The sequence below is a fragment of the Hyla sarda genome, chromosome 13, assembly GCF_029499605.1.
Source record: "Hyla sarda isolate aHylSar1 chromosome 13, aHylSar1.hap1, whole genome shotgun sequence".
Lineage (NCBI taxonomy): Eukaryota > Metazoa > Chordata > Amphibia > Anura > Hylidae > Hyla > Hyla sarda.
The window spans coordinates 35,772,956-35,790,984 of record NC_079201.1 but is presented as its reverse complement, the minus strand read 5'-3'; the positions used below and the strand labels follow the sequence as shown (position 1 = coordinate 35,790,984).

The following is an 18,029-nucleotide window of genomic DNA, read 5'->3' as shown; positions in this document are numbered from 1 at the left end:
AACTAGAATGAGATTGCCATGTTTATCCCGCAGGCGGATTAATTCTCCCCAGTGGTAAAATTGGACGCTTCAGCTTCAAGTGGCTATGCAGTCATTTTCAAGTCTCATTGGTTATGGGGGGATTGGCCTTCAGAGACCCTCCAATGGCCTGAGTTTACCACCACCTCAGCTCTCTTCGAAATTGTACCAATTGTGGCGGCTGCGCAAACCTGGGGTCATCTTTGGCAAGGTCAGACAGTAGTAGATCTAAATTACTGAGCATCATGTCCTTTCTGAGGAAACTAACTCACACTGCGTTAATTGGTAAATTTCATATAGAGTGTGTGCATATCGAGGGGGAAAAAAAAATTTAGCAGCTGATGCTTTGTCACGCTTTGACTTCCAGGCTTTCCGTCAACTTATGCCAGAGGCGGATCAGATGGCCACTACACCACCTCCATTCAACACTCTGATGTTGGATTGAGTGTTCTGCATTCAGGAGCAATTAATCTGATAAATCAGTCCTTTGCCAAGACTACGGCTAGATCATATGGGACAGCCTGGAAAGCCTTCCTCAGATTCCAACAGTTGCATCCTTCTCCTTCACCTTTTAACATCCAATATGTCCTAGCCTTCGTATATTTTTGCCACACTTCACTAAAATTGTCACACAACTCCATCCGATTGTACTTGGCAGGGGTTCAACATTATCATTCCCTCAGTCATCCCAGTTCTCCTTCTATTGTCAGTTCTCATGCAGTAAAAGCCGCCCTGAAGGGTATTTTGAAGTCTGAGAAACCTAAACCTACAGCCAGGGTGCCGTTATCACTGACCACCTTCCAGCAAGTCAGCATTATTCTTGACAATAATCCGTTTGGTTCTAGTGGAAGTCTGGTTATCAAGGCCGCTATGTACTTAAGTTTCTATGGGTTCCTCCGGCCAGGAGAGTTTACCAGAACCAATTATGGGTCAGATTCACTTCTGATTAGACATTTGATTCCCACTGATACAGGATTCCACCTCCTGCTTGATCACTCAAAAACTCAACAAGTTAACCAAACTTGTGTGGAATACTTTCCTACAAATAACCCTTGGTACCCAGTGAGAGTGCTGCATCAATTACTAGGGTCGCTTAGTGGTCAAGCCCCGGAATCTCCTTTACTCCCTTTCCCGAAACTAGCTCTGACTACTAAAGATTTTGTTAAACACATTAGAATTTGGGCACGTAATTCTGGTATCAATCCTGAAACTATTACAGGACATTCATTTAGAATAGGGGCTGCTTCATCAGCCTCCAGGCACGGAGTTCCTTCTCACATAATTAAAAGATTGGGTCAATGGAATTCACCGTGTTATCAGCTGTATATCCCGGGGCTTTCAATGTGTTGGCTAGTGTATAAATTCGCTTGTTAAAAATTTCAACATTCAATAAAATATTTCTTTACCTACAAGTTGGTGTTTTTGCCCACTTCTTATATCAGGCTAACCTATTCGGCCGGGCGGGCACACACCAGGCCTATGTTAGTTTAGGGAAGGTCACACACATGTTCTTGGTAAGAGTCTGACCATAAAGTTAATAATGGTGCTGGAGCAAGGAGCCTAAAATGTTTGTCTTGCAGATTCTGGGAAGACAAGTCTTGACTGGGAGAGGCCTTATGACAGTACAGATGGAGAAGAATAAAGATAAACAAAGAAGACATCAGCTGTAATTCACTTGGAGAAGACGTCAGCTGTGATTCTCTGGATGTAACTGTAAGCATCTATGTGGTTTGTACCTCCTGTGTATTGTTGGTGTCTACCTGTATATGGGCACTGTAGCAGGGGAATCTTGGTCTTAGCCTAGAGGATTTTATTCTGTAGCAGTGTGGGCATATTGGTCATTTTGTGGTTATGATGTGGCAGTATATATTGTTCTTGCTATACAGGATTTGGTCAGTAACAGAAGGATGGTGATAATATTCCTAATATTCCTCCTTGTATACTGGTATTATTGGTAATATTGGTCTCAGTATACAGGATTTGGTCAGTACCAGTATAATGGTAATATGTATGGTCAGAATATTCCTCCTTGTATACTGATATTATTGGTAATATTGGTCTCAGTATACAGGATTTGGTCAGTAACAGTATAATGGTGATAATATTCCTCCTTGTATACTGATAATATTGTTCAGTATACAGGATTTGGTCAGTGACAGAATAGCGGTAATATGTATTGTGATAATATTTTCCCTTTTTATACTGGTCATATTGCTATCAGTACCGTATATACTCGAGTATAAGCCGAGTTTTTCAGCACGATTTTTCGTGCTGAAAACGCCCCCCCTCGGCTTATACTCGAGCGAACTCTCCGCCTGTCAATCCCTTCATCAGTGGTCTTCAACCTGCAGACCTCCAGATGTTGCAAAACTACAACTCCCAGCAAGCCCGGACAGCCATTGGCATGCTGGGTGTTGTAGTTGAAGACCACTGCGGCCTTCGTCATCATTCAGCCCCCCCCCCCCTTTTGTACTCACCTCCTCTCGGCGTGAAGTTAGAGTGAGCTGGTCCGGGCCATCTATACTGCAGGGACTGTCCGGTGGGGATGGTTAGTCGTTGCGGGCTGTCCATTTTCACCGGGGGGGGGAGCCTCTTCTCCGCGCTTCGGGCCCGGCCCCGGAGTAGTGAAGTTGCTTTGAGGACGACGCACAGGGATGTTCATGCTCCCTGTGCGTAGTCGTCAAGGCAACGCACTAGTCCGGGCCCGAAGTGCGGAGAAGAGGCCCCCCCCCCGGTGAAGATGGACAGCCCGCAACGACCAACCATCCCGACGGGACGGTCCTTGCAGCATAGATGGCCTGGACCAGCTCACCCTAACTTCCCGCCGAGGGGAGATGAGTACAAAACAAAGGGGGGGGGGGGGGGGGGCTGGATGATGACGATGGCTGGGCTTGCTGGGAGTTGTAGTTTTGCAACATCTGGAGGTCCGCAGGTTGAAGACCACTGATGAAGGGATTGACAGGCGGTGATGACGAAGGCCGCAGTGGTCTTCAACCTTTAATTTTTGGAAGTTTAGCAGTAGCTAATACATGCTTAATGCAAATTTCAACATTGATCTTTAAATGTAAGGGGTTATGAAACCCTCTTGGGTACTGTGAATGCCTGCTCCTGACTCATCCTGTGTCTCTTTCAGGAACTACTTGCCTTACTGATGCTTCGGGCCTTGGGCCTTTAATTTTTGGATGTTAAGCAGTAGCTAAATACATGCTTAATGCAAATTTCAACATTGAACTTGCAATGTAAAGGGGTTATGAAACCCTTGGGTGTACTGCTGATGCCTGCGTCTGTGTCTTTCAGGAATTACTTGGCTTACTGATGCTTCTGGGCTTAGGCCTTAAATTTTTGGATGGTAGCACTACCTAACATGTATCTTCAATAGAGATTTCAAAGTTCACCTTTTAATTTTAGGGGTTGTGAACCCCTCTTGGGGACTCATGCTGCTTCCTGCTCCTCTCTGTCAACCTGTTGGTCCTATGACAGTGTGCTACTATGCCTCCACATCCTCCACTGTGTCCTAAGCCTCCACTGCCCGGAAAAGTCTCAGTGGCCCTTCAGCATACCATGTGTGCAGGGCATGGCGGTGTCACGCTGTTCTTCACATGGTTTGCCTTGGCGAAAAGTCTTGGAAACAATGGCCGGTCAGGGCAATGGAGACATTGCACCTACATCTCACGGCCACATGAGCCCTGTGGGGGCTTGTTCGATTTGGTCCTTTGTACCCACACGCTGGGGTCCGGGACACTCAAACTTTGATTTAAATTTCAAATAAAAAAAATCAGACATTTCAATGGTCTCCTCATGCTTCAGCCAACTCCAGGCTGTGTCATTCAGGCAATATATGGTTTACTGATGCCACTGCTGGGCCTGGGTCTTGGAAATTCCAATTTTTTCATAGGTACCACCCGCTATCCAAAATCTTCTTCAAAAATTTCAAAAATTGTTATGTTTTATTTTAGGGATTGTGAAGCCCTGGTGTGTACTCACGCATCAGCCAACTCCAGTCTGTGTCATTCAGGCAATATATGGTTTACTGATGCCGCTGCCGGGCCTGGCTCTGGGAAACTCAAATTTTATTATAGGTAGCACCCGCTATCCAAAATCTTCGGTTTAAATTTCTAAATTCATCTTTTAATCTTAGGGATTGTGAAGGCCTACTGCCTACTCATACTGCTGGCAAATCTGGGCTGTGCCATTCATCCACTATATGGTCTCCTCATGCTGGCAACACCTCCACGTTGTGTCATTCAACCACTATATGGTGTCCTCATGCTGCCAACACCTCCATGCTGTGCCATTCAGCCACTATATGGTCTCCTCATGCTGCCAACACCTCCATGCTGTGTCATTCAACCACTATATGGTGTCCTCATGCTGCCAACACCTCCATGCTGTGCCATTCAGCCACTATATGGTCTCCTCATGCTGCCAACACTTCCACGCTGTGTCATTCAGCCACTATATGGTCTCCTCATGCTGCCAACACCTCCACGCTGTGCCATTTAGCCACTATATGGTGTCCTCATGCTTCAGCCTCATCCAAGCTGTGTCATTCAGCCACTACATGGTCTCCTCATGCTGCCAACACCTACACGCTGTGCCATTCAGCCACTATTTGGTCTCCTTATGCTGCCAACACCTCCACGCTGTGTCATTCAGCCACTATATGGTTTCCTCACACTGATGCCACCACCAGGCTCTGTCATTGTTCCGCTCTGCGGCAGTGATTCTAAAAGCGATGCCGGTAATCTGCATATAATTCTGAATAACAGTATTATTTCACTAACGCACCACACTCCATATGCGTTTTAGAACACAGCAAAGTGTTCTATACCCCTATAGAGGCTGTATGTAGGCTAGAAATAACCTTTTTTAATATATTTTCGCCGCAAAAAAATTCAGATCAAAACTAACTTTTTCGGAAAATTCGGTGAATCGTCCGAATCGAATTTCTGATAAGTTCGCTCATCTCTAGTGACCAGGATACGTACACTTGCTTGCACTCTTCAATGCGTTCAGGTGCTGTTCTCTTGAGAAAACTCTCTCTCTCTCTCTATATATATATATATATATCTCTATATCTATTATATACCGTATTTATCAGGGTATACCATGCACCGGCCTTTTTTACCCAAATATCCTTGTTAAAAGTGACGAAGTGCTGGTATAATGACGCAACACTATGAGGCTGGTATGTCATTTTTTCCAGGGCTGGTTTTCACACCCAGTCCGGCCCTGCTGGTAGAAACCATAAAACAGAAGCTATCTCATCTGGAGCAGCTGTGCCCAGCAATACTTTGCGTGTGACACCTTAAACTATGCAGTCAGAATGTGGGACGCTCAATCCTTAGTTTTTGCAGTGAAATGTGCCATTGTCTCAGATCATTAAAGGAAAAGTATCATGAGGAAAAACGTATCCCATATCCAAAGGATAAGTTTCAGATTGCAGGGGGTCCGACCGTTGGGGAGAGCTGGGGCCCCATACAGGAGACGGACCACATGCAATCTAAAACGTATCCTCTATCCTTTGGATCCTATCCTATCCCCATGATACTTCTCCTTACAAGGAGAACTGCAGCCTAATATAACTTGTCCCCGTCCGCAGGTCTGAATGCTGGGACTCCTCACAATCTCCTGTACGGGGCCCCGGCTCTGCCACGGCTCTCCACATGCAGGAGGCGTGTCGGACGCATAATGACGCCACGGCTGACCCGCCCCCTCCATGTATCTCTATGGTAGAGGCGGAAATGCAGCATTCATGCATCCCCACCTCTCCCATATATCCCTCTTAGTGAGGTCGATGATACGAGCATTAGCTGCGGCAGCATCGGTCCCCGTACAGGAGATCGCGGCAGGTCCCACACTTATCCACTGTCTATGGCTTAAGTACTCCTTTAACCCTTTCCTGACCCATGACATACATGTACGTCGTGGGTCGGCTCCCATTCTATTCACGGCGTGGCCTCGCATCATAACGGGTCGGGCCCGGCACCTTGCAAAGGCCCGGACCCGTGGCTAATAGCGCGCGGCACTGATCACGGTGCTGCGCGCTACTAACCCTTTAGACGCGGTGTGAAAGTGAAAGTAAACTAATGCCGGTTAGCTCAGGGAGCTGTTCGGGATTGCTGTGGTGAAATCGCAGCATCCCGAACAGCTTATAGGACTGCCGGAGGGTCCCTACCTGCCTCCATGCTGTCCGATCGCTGAATGACTGCTCAATGCCTGAGATCCAGGCATGAGCATTCAAGCGACAGAATCATTGATCAGTGGTTTCTTATGAGAAACCAGTGATCAATGCAAAAGATCAGTGTGTGCAGTGTTATAGGTCCCTATGGGTGCTATAACAGTGCAAAAAAAAAAGTGGAAAAAAAAGTTAATAAAAATCATTTAACCCCTCCCCTAATGAAAGTTTGAATCACCCCCCATTTTCCCATTTAGAAAAAAAAAACTGTGTAAATAAAAATAAAAATAAACATATGTGGTGTCGCTACGTGCGGAAATGTCCGAATTGTAAAAATATATAGTTAATTAAACCGCACGGTCAAATTCCAAAATAGCATATTTTTGGTCACTTTTTATATCACGTAAAAAATGAGCCCTCATATCGCCCCTGTAGAAACTGCTTTGTTTTTGGGGTGCCTTACTAATTGATTGAGGACAACTGAATCTTTATAGGGGTTTATTACAAACTACACATATACATATAAATACAAAGGGGGATCCTAACTAATTAAGGGATAGGGGTGCAAGGAAGAGGGGAAGGTGAAAGGAAGGGGGCAGGAAGTGCTCTCTCTATCTCATCATCCTATAAGTAACATATATAGCAGTCATCCACACACATAACCCATACATTGCCCATCCCAAGATATCTCCATGGCCAATCAGAACAGTTACAGTTTATTTGCATTGCAATCAGTTCTTGTCCTTTTGATGTCTTCTTGAGTGGGGGGGGTCTTCTTTGTTGTCCCATACTGTGTTGACAGATATCCAAGTTTCCTCGAGAATCACACCTTGGTGGGCTGACAGGATGATTTGCAGTCCATTGTATCCAACACGGCAGGGGCTGGTTTTATGGCTTATATTATTGGAGGTAACAGGAACTGTAGCTCACCTCCATTCTTATCACTCAGGTTTAAGGCTTATTGTATGGCTTTAAACAGGATGAAAGCAAATGATTGTCTAATCAGCTGTTTGCATCAACCACAATTCTTGAAGCCAGTCCTGCAGACACCCTACACCATTCCATCCATGAAAATTCCACTGCATTCCAATATATTCGAGTCCATAATAAAAACACATCAAAATTATATTAGTGTGGCCAATGTTGGCTGCAACAGCCCCATACGCAGAAAAATAAAAAAGTTATAGGGGTCAGAAGAGGACAATTTGAAACGTATACATTTTCCTGCATGTAGTTATGATTTTTTCCAGAAGTACGATAAAATCAAACCTATATAAGTAGGGTACCATTTTAACCGTATGGACCTACAGAATAAAGAGAAAGTGTCATTTTCACTGAAAAATGTACTGTGTAGAAACGGAAGCCCCCAAAAGTTACAAAATGGCGTTTTTTCTTCAATTTTGTCGCACATTGAATATTTTTTTCCGTTTTGCTGTAGATTTTTTTGGTAAAATGACTGACGTCATTACAAAGTAGAGTTGGTGGCGCAAAAAATAAGCCATCATATGGATTTTTAGGTGCAAAATTGAAAGAGTTATGATTTTTTAAAGGCAATGAGGAAAAAACGAAAATGCAAAAACGGAAAAACCCCGGGTCATGAAGGGGTTAAACACATGCACAGACCCTCCATCCTCTCCCCTGCTTGTTTGTACTACCACCTATATGCCGAATAATATTTTTTTTTTACGTTGCACATAGGTTAGAAAATTTTTGTGCCATAAATTCATCAGGAGAACATACATCCTTTTTTTTTTAAGAAGACAAAAAATATGGTACATAAGGGATAGTAACATTAACCCCTTAAGGACGCAGGACGTAAATGTACGTCCTGGTGAGGTGGTACTTAACGCACCAGGACGTACATTTACGTCCTAAGCATAACCGCGGGCATCGGAGCGATGCCCGTGTCATGCGCGGCTGATCCCGGCTGCTAATCGCAGCCAGGGACCCGCCGGCAATGGCCGACGCCCGCGATCTCGCGGGCGTCCGCCATTAACCCCTCAGGTGCCGGGATCAATACAGATCCCGGCATCTGCGGCAGTTCGCGATTAAAATGAACGATCGGATCGCCCGCAGCGCTGCTGCGGGGATCCGATCATTCATAACGCCGCACGGAGGTCCCCTCACCTTCCTCCGTGCGGCTCCCGGGATCTCCTGCTCTGGTCTGTGATCGAGCAGACCAGAGCAGGAGATGACCGATAATACTGATCTGTTCTATGTCCTATACATAGAACAGATCAGTATTAGCAATCATGGTATTGCTATGAATAGTCCCCTATGGGGACTATTCAAGTGTAAAAAAAAATGTAAAAAAAAAGTAAAAGTAAAAAAAAAGTGAAAAATCCCCTCCCCCAATAAAAAAGTAAAACGTCCGTTTTTTCCTATTTTACCCCCAAAAAGCGTAAAAAACATTTTTTATAGACATATTTGGTATCGCCGCGTGCGTAAATGTCCGAACTATTAAAATAAAATGTTAATGATCCCGTACGGTGAACGGCGTGAACGAAAAAAAATTTAAAAAGTCCAAAATTCCTACTTTTTTAATACATTTTATTTAAAAAAAAATTAGAAAAAATGTATTAAAAGTTTTTTATATGCAAATGTGGTATCAAAAAAAAGTACAGATCATGGCGCAAAAAATGAGCCCCCATACCGCCGCTTATACGGAAAAATAAAAAAGTTATAGGTCATCAAAATAAAGGGATTATAAACGTACTAATTTGGTTAAAAAGTTTGTGATTTTTTTTAAGCGCAACAATAATATAAAAGTATATAATAATGGGTATCATTTTAATCGTATTGACCCTCAGAATAAAGAACACATGTCATTTTTACCAGAAATTGTACGGCGTGAAAACAAAACCTTCCAAAATTAGCAAAATTGCGTTTTTCGTTTTAATTTCCCCACAAAAATAGTGTTTTTTGGTTGCGCCATACATTTTATGATATAATGAGTGATGTCATTACAAAGGACAACTGGTCGCGCAAAAAACAAGCCCTCATACTAGTCTGTGGATGAAAATATAAAAGAGTTATGATTTTTAGAAGGCGAGGAGGAAAAAATGAAAACGTAAAAATTAAATTGTCTGAGTCCTTAAGGCCAAAATGGGCTGAGTCCTTAAGGGGTTAATGTACTGATTTTATGGCCATAAAATGTTAAAAGAACGCAAACTTTAAAAAAAAAAAAATTTAAATTAGTGGCAAAAGTTTTAAAATAAAAATAGTATAGATAGAATAGATCAGTATTTCCAACCAAGGTGCACTCTGGTAGGAAAACACTTGTTCATTCATTTATTTATTTATGTAATGAATTAATTATATGAATGAATCAATAAATAAATCAATATATAAGTATATCAATGTGTGTGTGGGTGTATATATATGTGTGTATATATACACACACATATAGATAGATAAATTGATTCATTGTTCGTGCACAGTGAATCAGTTGTGAGGCTCCTTGCTTTCCACATTGTGTGTACTGACCGCGTGGCCTAATGGATAAGGCGTCTGACTTCGGATCAGAAGATTGAGGGTTCGAGTCCCTTCGTGGTCGTCTTTTTTAGTTTTATGTATTTTGCACGCTTAATCATTTACACACATTATTTGCGAATGGTTCGCACCACAGTGCACATTACTGCTCTGAGCAAATAGAACAATCTGAATCTAAACCCAACTGTTCAGATCGTGCAGTGTTGTGTTTGTACATGTCAAATAAGGAATTTGCAACAGAGAACAGTGTGAAGCCCCAGTGGCCTAATGGATAAGGCACTGGCCTCCTAAGCCAGGGATTGTGGGTTCGAGTCCCATCTGGGGTGGCAAATTAACTTTTTTTTTTCTTTATAAATCTGTTACTTACTTCAAGCTTGATTATGTTTAATGTTTTAAAGTGTCCACCACTCCCTGATTCCACAGATTATTCTGTCGTTCACATTCTAAACCTTGGCAGACTGCTGTGTATGGATAGTGCTCTATTAAAGTCCTCAGAGCAGCTCCACTAGGGGGAGTCATGGCTCAAATGACTCATTATTATCTTTAGTTTCACTGCGCACTCTTATTTATTCCCTATAGCAGTGTTTTCCAAACAGTGTGTCTCCAGCTGTTGAAAAACTACAACTCGCAGCATGCCTGGACAGCCAACACGACTTGTAGTTTTGCAACAGCTGGAGGCAGTTTGTTCGGAAAAGCTGTTCCCAAGCTGTGGGTCTCTAGTTGTTGTGAAACTACAATTCCCAGAATGCCCTCGCAGGGGATGCTGGAAATTGTAGTTTTGCAACAGCTGTAAACTGTGCTTTTTTTTGATTAAAAATAACTTTATGACCATTGATTGCTAATAAACATACTATGTACTGCTTCTATGTTTCAAGTGATCTCTAATTTGTGATTTTCCACAGTAAGGCCGGGTTCACATATCCAAAAATGTGCAGAATCTCCGCCCAGAAAACACATTCTGTCCATTTAAATGATCCGGCGTGCACTAGGACCGCTCGGACATGCGTTGTCTCATAGACAGCAAAGCATTTCAGAGCGGAATCTGTAGAAAGAATAGACAAGTCTTTTCTTTTTGCGGATGCCGGAATTGGGATTTTCGCACCGGAACATCTGCCGTGGAAATTACATTGTGTGAACAGTGCAGCAGAATCCCAATGGTACTCTGCTGCAGCGGAATGTGCGTGTGGAATATTCCTGCAGACATTCCGCCATGTGAACATAGCCTAACAGCGAGAGTATATAGCACTTTATATATTACGTTTTAATTGCACATACAATTGCATTAGTCTGCTTTGATCCTAATCTGATTGGCCCTTGTATGATGGGTCCAGCTGCAGAGGTGGAGCTCCAGTCTACACAGGAAACATGTGACCACCACCCCAAATTAGCAAACAACCCTTCTCGCTCTCGTTACATCCGAGCTCTGCCCACTCCTGTCACATGATCATCGTCATTTTGTTCTACGTGGCTTCTATTGTGCTACAATGTATGATTGTGACATTATAACAGGTCGTACAGGTAGCACCTAGGTCTCAAGCCGGGGACCTCCAGCTGTTGCAAAGCATGCTGGGAGTTCTAGTTTTGCAACAGCTGGAAGTCCACAGTTTGGAAATCTGCGCAGAATACTGTACGTGTGAATAGATCCTAAAGGTGTGTATTATTTTTCAAACTCGCAGCGAGTTTGAAAGGGGCAATTTTCGTCAGCAGAGACTACGCTATGTAAAATCCTCCACAGACCGTTGAAGCCAAAAGGGTCTGTGGCGGATTTTGAACAGCAGACATTCTGCAGCTGAAAATCTGCTGGGGACAGCCCACGAAGAGCCCGCCCCTTTCAAACTCATAGCGGGACACGCACTGCGAGTTTGAAAGATAATACACTTATGTGAATGCATCCTATGGGCACGTTCACACGAGCCAATTTGTTTGCGAGTTTCCCGCTGCATGTTTGAAAGGGACGGACTGTCCGCGGGAGATTTTCAGCTGCGGAATTTCTGATGCAGAAAATCCTTCGCAAGCCCCAATAGGATCTGTGGCGGATTTTCCGCAGTGGAAATTCTGCAGCCGAAAATCTGCTGCAGACAGCCGCGGAGAGCCCGCCCCCTTTCAAACACACAAAGGGAAACCCGCAAATAAATCCGCTTGTGAGAACGAGCCCTTAGATTGGATATTTTACAGGACAGGCTGCCCTGTCATCCTGTTACCCTCCAGGCTCAGCAGCTACTCCAAGCTCTCAGGTCCCCAATATGGAACTGGAGTGATGAGCGCTCTTATCACTCACTTGAGGTGAGCGGACATCAATCAGAGACATCAGTCCTTGTGGTAATTTTTTCTTGCATTCACAGGCCTTGCCGCAGGGTTTAAATCTCCTGCTGCCCGCATGCCAATCTGAGCCGTTCATCCTCTGCGGGGAGCTTCAGATCATTGCTGAGAGCTGCCCATGTCATGCACTGGGCCCCCATATATCCCATTATGCTAGGTTCACACCATGTTTTCTCTGTTCGTCGCAGGTACCTTTTAGACATGTGCAGGAGAAAATTTTTAGTTTTTTTCGTTTTGTTTTTTATAAAATTTTCGGTACAGCAATGTTTTCAGTTTTGATTTTCATATACATTCGGTATTCGGGTGTCCAGGTTTCAATTTTTTTCGGATACATTCGGTATTCGAGTGTCCGGTGGGTTAATTTTTTCGGATACATTCGGTATTCGGGTGTCTGGGTTTGATTTTTTTCGGATACATTCGTATTCGGGTGGGTTTGATTTTTCGTATACATTCGGTATTCTGGGTACATTCGGGTAAATCTTTTTTAAGCAGGGGACCATTATCGGGAGTGTGTGCAGGAAAAGAGGGCAGCCGCAGAGATCGGGACATTGGAAGACAGGTAAGATAATATAATTTTATGTGATTTATATGAATACATAATGTAATGTTGAATGAATGAGTAAATGAATGAATGCTGTATGAATGATCGATGTGTTTGATCGATGTGTTTGATTGTCGGGTGATTTATGTATAACAATCAAACCAATCGATCAAACTGTTGCAAAACTACAACACCCACCCAGCATGCGGCTGTCTGGGCATGCTGGGAGTTGTAGTTTTGCAACAGCTGGAGGCACACTTTGGCAAACACACGCATTCACGCAATGCTTTTTAATTCATTTTCAAATTCCGCTGGCTTCTGTCAGAAATGGGTTACCAGGTCAATGACATGCATAGTAATTGCCGTGGGAACATTTTTCATTCATAAAACCGCAGACTTAATTGGATAATTGCAGTGTAGAATGTTTGGTGTCCTAAGCATTCTACACGGCAATTATCCAATTAAGCCTGCAGTTTTATGAATGAAAAATTTTCCCACGGCAATTACTATGCATGTCATTGACCTCAATCACCCGACAATCAAACACATCAATCATTCATACAGCATTCATTCATTCATTTACTCATTCATTCATTCATTCAACATTACATTATGTATTAAAGGAGTAGTCCAGTGGTGAACCCAGTGGTGAACAACTTATCCCCTAGCGGGGGGTTCGACCGCTGGAAGGGGGCGTGTCGACCTCCGCACGAAGCGGCGGCCGACACGCCCCCTCAATACAACTCTATGGCAGAGCCGAAGCGCTGCCTTCGGCAATCTCCGGCTCTGCCATAGAGATGTATTGAGGGGGCGTGTCGGCCGCCGCTTCGTGCGGAGGTCGACACCCACTATCTGGCCGGAGAGCCTGGCCCCCGTACAGAGAGATCGCAGGGGGCCCCAGCGGTCGAACCCCCTGCGATCTCAAACTTATCCCCTATCCTTAGGATAGGGGATACGTTTTTCACCACTGGACTACCCCTTTAATAAATTATTAATACATACAGAAATGTTGAATGAATGAGTAAATGAATGAATGAATGCTGTATGAATGATTGATGTGTTTGATTGTCGGGTGATTGAGGTCAATGACATGCATAGTAATTGCCGTGGGAACATTTTTCATCCATAAAACCGCAGGCTTAATTGGATAATTGCAGTGTAGAATGTTTGGTGTCCTAAGCGTTCTACACGGCAATTATCCAATTAAGCCTGCAGTTTTATGAATTAAAAATGTTCCCACGGCAATTACTATGCATGTCATTGACCTGGTAACCCATTTCTGACAAAAGCCAGCGGAATTTGAAAATGAATTAAAAAGCATTGCGCGAATGCGTGTTAGCCAAAGTGTGCCTCCAGCTGTTGCAAAACTACAACTCCCAGCATGCCCAGACCGCCGCATGCTGGGTGGGTGTTGTAGTTTTGCAACAGCTGGAGGCACCCTAGTAACAGTAAAGCAATAACTAACAATCAGAAACAGTGTAGCGCAAGGAACAATAAAAAAGTTAGAAAAAATTCTTTACTTTCGTTTTTTTACCGCATGCATTTGGTAAATAATTAATGCATTTGTTTTCGGATAACGAATGCATTCGTTTTTTTACCGCATGCATTCGGAGAATAACGAATGCATTCGTTATGTTGCTATTTGTTTTATCATTGCTATTCGGAAATATTCGAAAAATGTTTTCGTGCATTCGGTACGGCCCGAATGCACGAAAACGGAAAAATTCGGTAAATTTGACATTTGTGCTGAACCAAATTGCACATGTCTAGTACCTTTTCAGTGGCCCAAACAGAGTCATCTTGTTACCCAGCTAGTAACGCTATTGAGCCCTGTTAAATTACCGTATACTAGCGGATATTGGCCTGAACAAACTAACTAGAAGGTAGTTTGCCCCTTTGAAATAAATGGCACCCGCTGCTGTACACCACTAAGAAAAGGATACTGACAAACACCTTAGATGGACTGAGAAACGCAGTGCTAACCCGGACATTTTTATACACTAGCCCTGATTCCAATAAACACAACTCAACAACTCCCAGCAAGCCCAGACAAGTAGTCGTTTTCATCGTTTTCAAAGTTCACAAGGTTGAAAAAACAGACAAGAGTCCATCAAGTTCAACTTAAACCCTACTGTGTTGATCCAGAGGAAGGCAAAAAAGAACCCATTAAAGGGGCTGTGCGCTGCCCTGACTTTTGGAGCTCCACTCACAGCGTCCGGGAGTTCATTACTCCGAACGCTGTGTGCAGGCTTCCGTGTTCGCGGCCGCTGGGCGTGACGTCACGCCCGCCCCCTCAACGAAAGTCTATGGGAAGGGGGCGGGCGTGACGTCATGAGGGGGCGGGCGTGACGTCACGAGGGGGCAGGCGAGACGTCACGCCCGGCGGCCGCGAACACTGAAGCCCGCACACAGCGTTCGGAGTAATGAACCTCCGGACGCTGTGAGCGGAGCTCCCAAAATTAGGGCAGCGCACAACCCCTTTAAGCTAATGCCAATTGCCAATACCTGGGGGTCCTGATTTCAATATGGCGATCAGAATAAATCCCTGGCTCAACATTCTATCCACGTAAATCTAATATCCATAACCTGTAATATTATATTTTTCCTGAAACAATACAATCCCCCCTTGGACTTGTTCATTGAGTCAGACCTCACAACATCACGTGGCAGAGAGTTCCATAGTCTCACTGCTCTTACAGTAAAGAATCTCTGTCTGTGATGGTGGTGAAACCTTTTTTCCTCTAGACGTAGAGGATGCCCCCTTTCATGGTTACCGGCCTAGGTATAAAAAGATCACAAGAAAGATCTCTGTATTGTCCATTCATGTACAGCCAGTTCAGCTATGTCACAATACTCCTGATGTAAAATTGCCACAGGGTACAAAAATGACCGTTTCCACACACCCGCAAAAATGCTAGAAAAACCTGACAAAATGCAGGAAAAGGCTGGTGACAGTTTTTCTGGTGTTTTTGCTGGTGGACAAAAAACCTCAATGGAATCCGAGCCTCAAAGCAATAGAGCAAAATCCCTGTGTCCACTTTTATTGTGAGGTGCAGCTCAGGCGTACAAATAGAACTGTGTGGAGATTTAGAACTTTGCACAAAATTTATCATGTTCCTTGCACAAGGATGGTACATTTGGTGCAACTGCACTAAATTTAGACCAACCAAAATGATGTACAAAAAACTTTTATCTACACCAACATTGATAAATTTTCCCTATTGAAAGAAATGAGGTCCATGCTTGTATATGTCGGCATTCCCATTTTGACAGAATGTATAAGGCCCGATTGTGTGGCCTATGCTACAGTTTTCATTTTACTGTGGGAATCAATGTCCTATTGTATGGCTGTAGCAGTCAGTAATATACTGTATATATGTATATCAATGTATGTATGTATGTTCCAGCTAGAGAAGAGCGAATTTTTTTAAAAATTTGAATCAGCCGATGGTGGTGTAGAACCCTTTGCCTTTCCTAACTCGCATTGGGAGTGTGCTGTGTTAGTGAAATAATACTGTATGACATGCAGATTACAGGCATTGCTATTAGAATCACTGCCGCAGAGCGTCTGGATGTGGCAGATTTTTTATGTAATTTTTATTTCATTTAATTTGAATTTATGAACATTTTTTGATTACCCATTCTGGTGAGCATCGAGCTGGCAGTCCGCCGCGAGGCGAGCTACCACCTGTTCCAGCCCCTGCCTCTCAGCGCACCCCCATACTCTGAGTGTCCACTTGAAAAGGGAGGGTCTGCAGTACCAGCAACTTGGACAGGAGCAGATTCAGCTTCTGTGCCATTGGATAAGTGGGCGCATAAAGCTAGAAGTGTCTGCAGTGAAAAAGCTTGTACTTATACCTTAAAATCGAGCTGCCGGTCCTCCACCAGGCGAGATACCACCTGTTCCAGCCCCTGCCACCCTGACTGTGAAAGTGCAAATGTTTCATTTAATCAATTATGGTTCATTGTTATCGCTCCAACCTGTTTCATTGGATTCTTGTGGTAATTCCATAGGTAATATATGATTAATGATGAGCGGCATATGCCATATTCGAATTAGCGATTTTTCGCGAATATGACGACGAATATTCATCCCATATTCGTGAAATTCGAATATTCGTTATATTCGTGAAGTTTTTTTGAATAGCGAAATTTCGCTATTGCGAATGTGAAATTAATAGCAAAATTTCGCTCGACAGCGCATGCGCGCTATAACATCATGCGAGGGACATTGCTAGGGACGTTGCTAAGCTCTGACAACTGTGCTTGCAGAACTCTCATTGGCTCACAGGCATAAGCAGGGCGGAATTTCCACGAATATTCGCATTGCGAATATTCGCATTGCGAATATTCGCAAGCATAAACCTTTCGCCTCATAGTCTCATCCCTGGGTCTTTAATGAAATGATACAAGCATTGCATTTATCAGTCGAAGGAGATCCCTACAATGTGCTCCGTTTTTTAAACAGTTTAAAAAAAAGACGAATATTCGTAATAGCAAATTTTTATCGCGAAATTCGTAATATTCGCAAATATGCGATATTCGCAACGAATATTTGAATTGCGAATATTCGTGAGCAACACTTTATATGATGTCGAAGACCGTAGGGCCTTTTTTAAATTTAAGATTTATATTAGATTCCCAGTTAATGTCCTGGCGTTTATTTGAACTAACACTGTATGAACACAAAAACCAATCTAACAAGGAGTCACATGGTGGCACAATGACAGAGCCTAGAGGTGGCAGCAGCCCGACGAGACCATAGGGTCTCACAATAGAAAAGATTAAAGATATTTTGTAAAATTTTTATTGAAGATTTTAGATAAATTACAATTTCTAAGGTGCCAATAGCATAAGGAGACCATGGTGGCACAATGACACAGCCTGGCAGCAGCATGAGGAGACCATAGGGCCCTCACAATTCCAAAGAATAAAAGATAAATTTTCAAATTTTAATTGAAGATTTGCGGTAGCTAGTGCTACCATAAAAATGTTTAGGTACTGTCCCAGCAGCATGAGGAGACCATATAGTGGCTGAATGACACAGCCTAGAGCTGATGGCAGCATGTGGAGACCATATAGTGGCTGAATGGCACAGCCTGGATCTGGCGGCAGCATAAGGAGACCATATAGTGGCTGAATGACACAGCCTGGAGTTTGTGGCAGCATGAGGAGACCATATGGTGGCTGAATGACACAGCCTGGAGTTTGCGGCAGCATGAAGAGACAATATGGCGGTACAGTGACACAGCCTGGAGGTGGCGGAAGCATGAGGAGACCATATAGTGGCTGAAAGACACAGCCTGGAGGTGGCGGAAACATGAGTAGACCATATAGTGGCTGAATGGCACAGCCTTGAGTTGGTGGCAGCAAGGGGAGACCATATAGTGGCTGAATGACACAGAGTGGAGGTAGCGGCAGTATGAGGAGACCATATAGTGGCTGATTGACACAGCGTGGAGGTGGCGGCAGCATGAGCAG

At 43.7% G+C, this 18,029-nt stretch overlaps 1 long non-coding RNA gene and 2 other non-coding genes across 3 annotated transcripts in view; all 3 read left to right on the top strand.

Moving 5' to 3' along the window:
• The first annotated feature begins 1,613 nt into the window (after positions 1-1,613).
• LOC130297575 (uncharacterized) overlaps positions 1,614-18,029 on the top strand; it is a 49,317-nt gene continuing 32,901 nt past the window's right edge. Inside the window, exon 1 of the long non-coding RNA XR_008849595.1 lies at positions 1,614-1,731. This is a non-coding gene — a long non-coding RNA (uncharacterized LOC130297575). The remainder of the gene's footprint in view (positions 1,732-18,029) is intronic.
• Positions 9,680-9,752, top strand: TRNAR-UCG (transfer RNA arginine (anticodon UCG)). Its single transcript has one exon. It is a non-coding gene; the product is annotated as a tRNA-Arg (tRNA).
• TRNAR-CCU (transfer RNA arginine (anticodon CCU)) lies at positions 9,942-10,014 on the top strand. The gene has a single exon. It is a non-coding gene; the product is annotated as a tRNA-Arg (tRNA).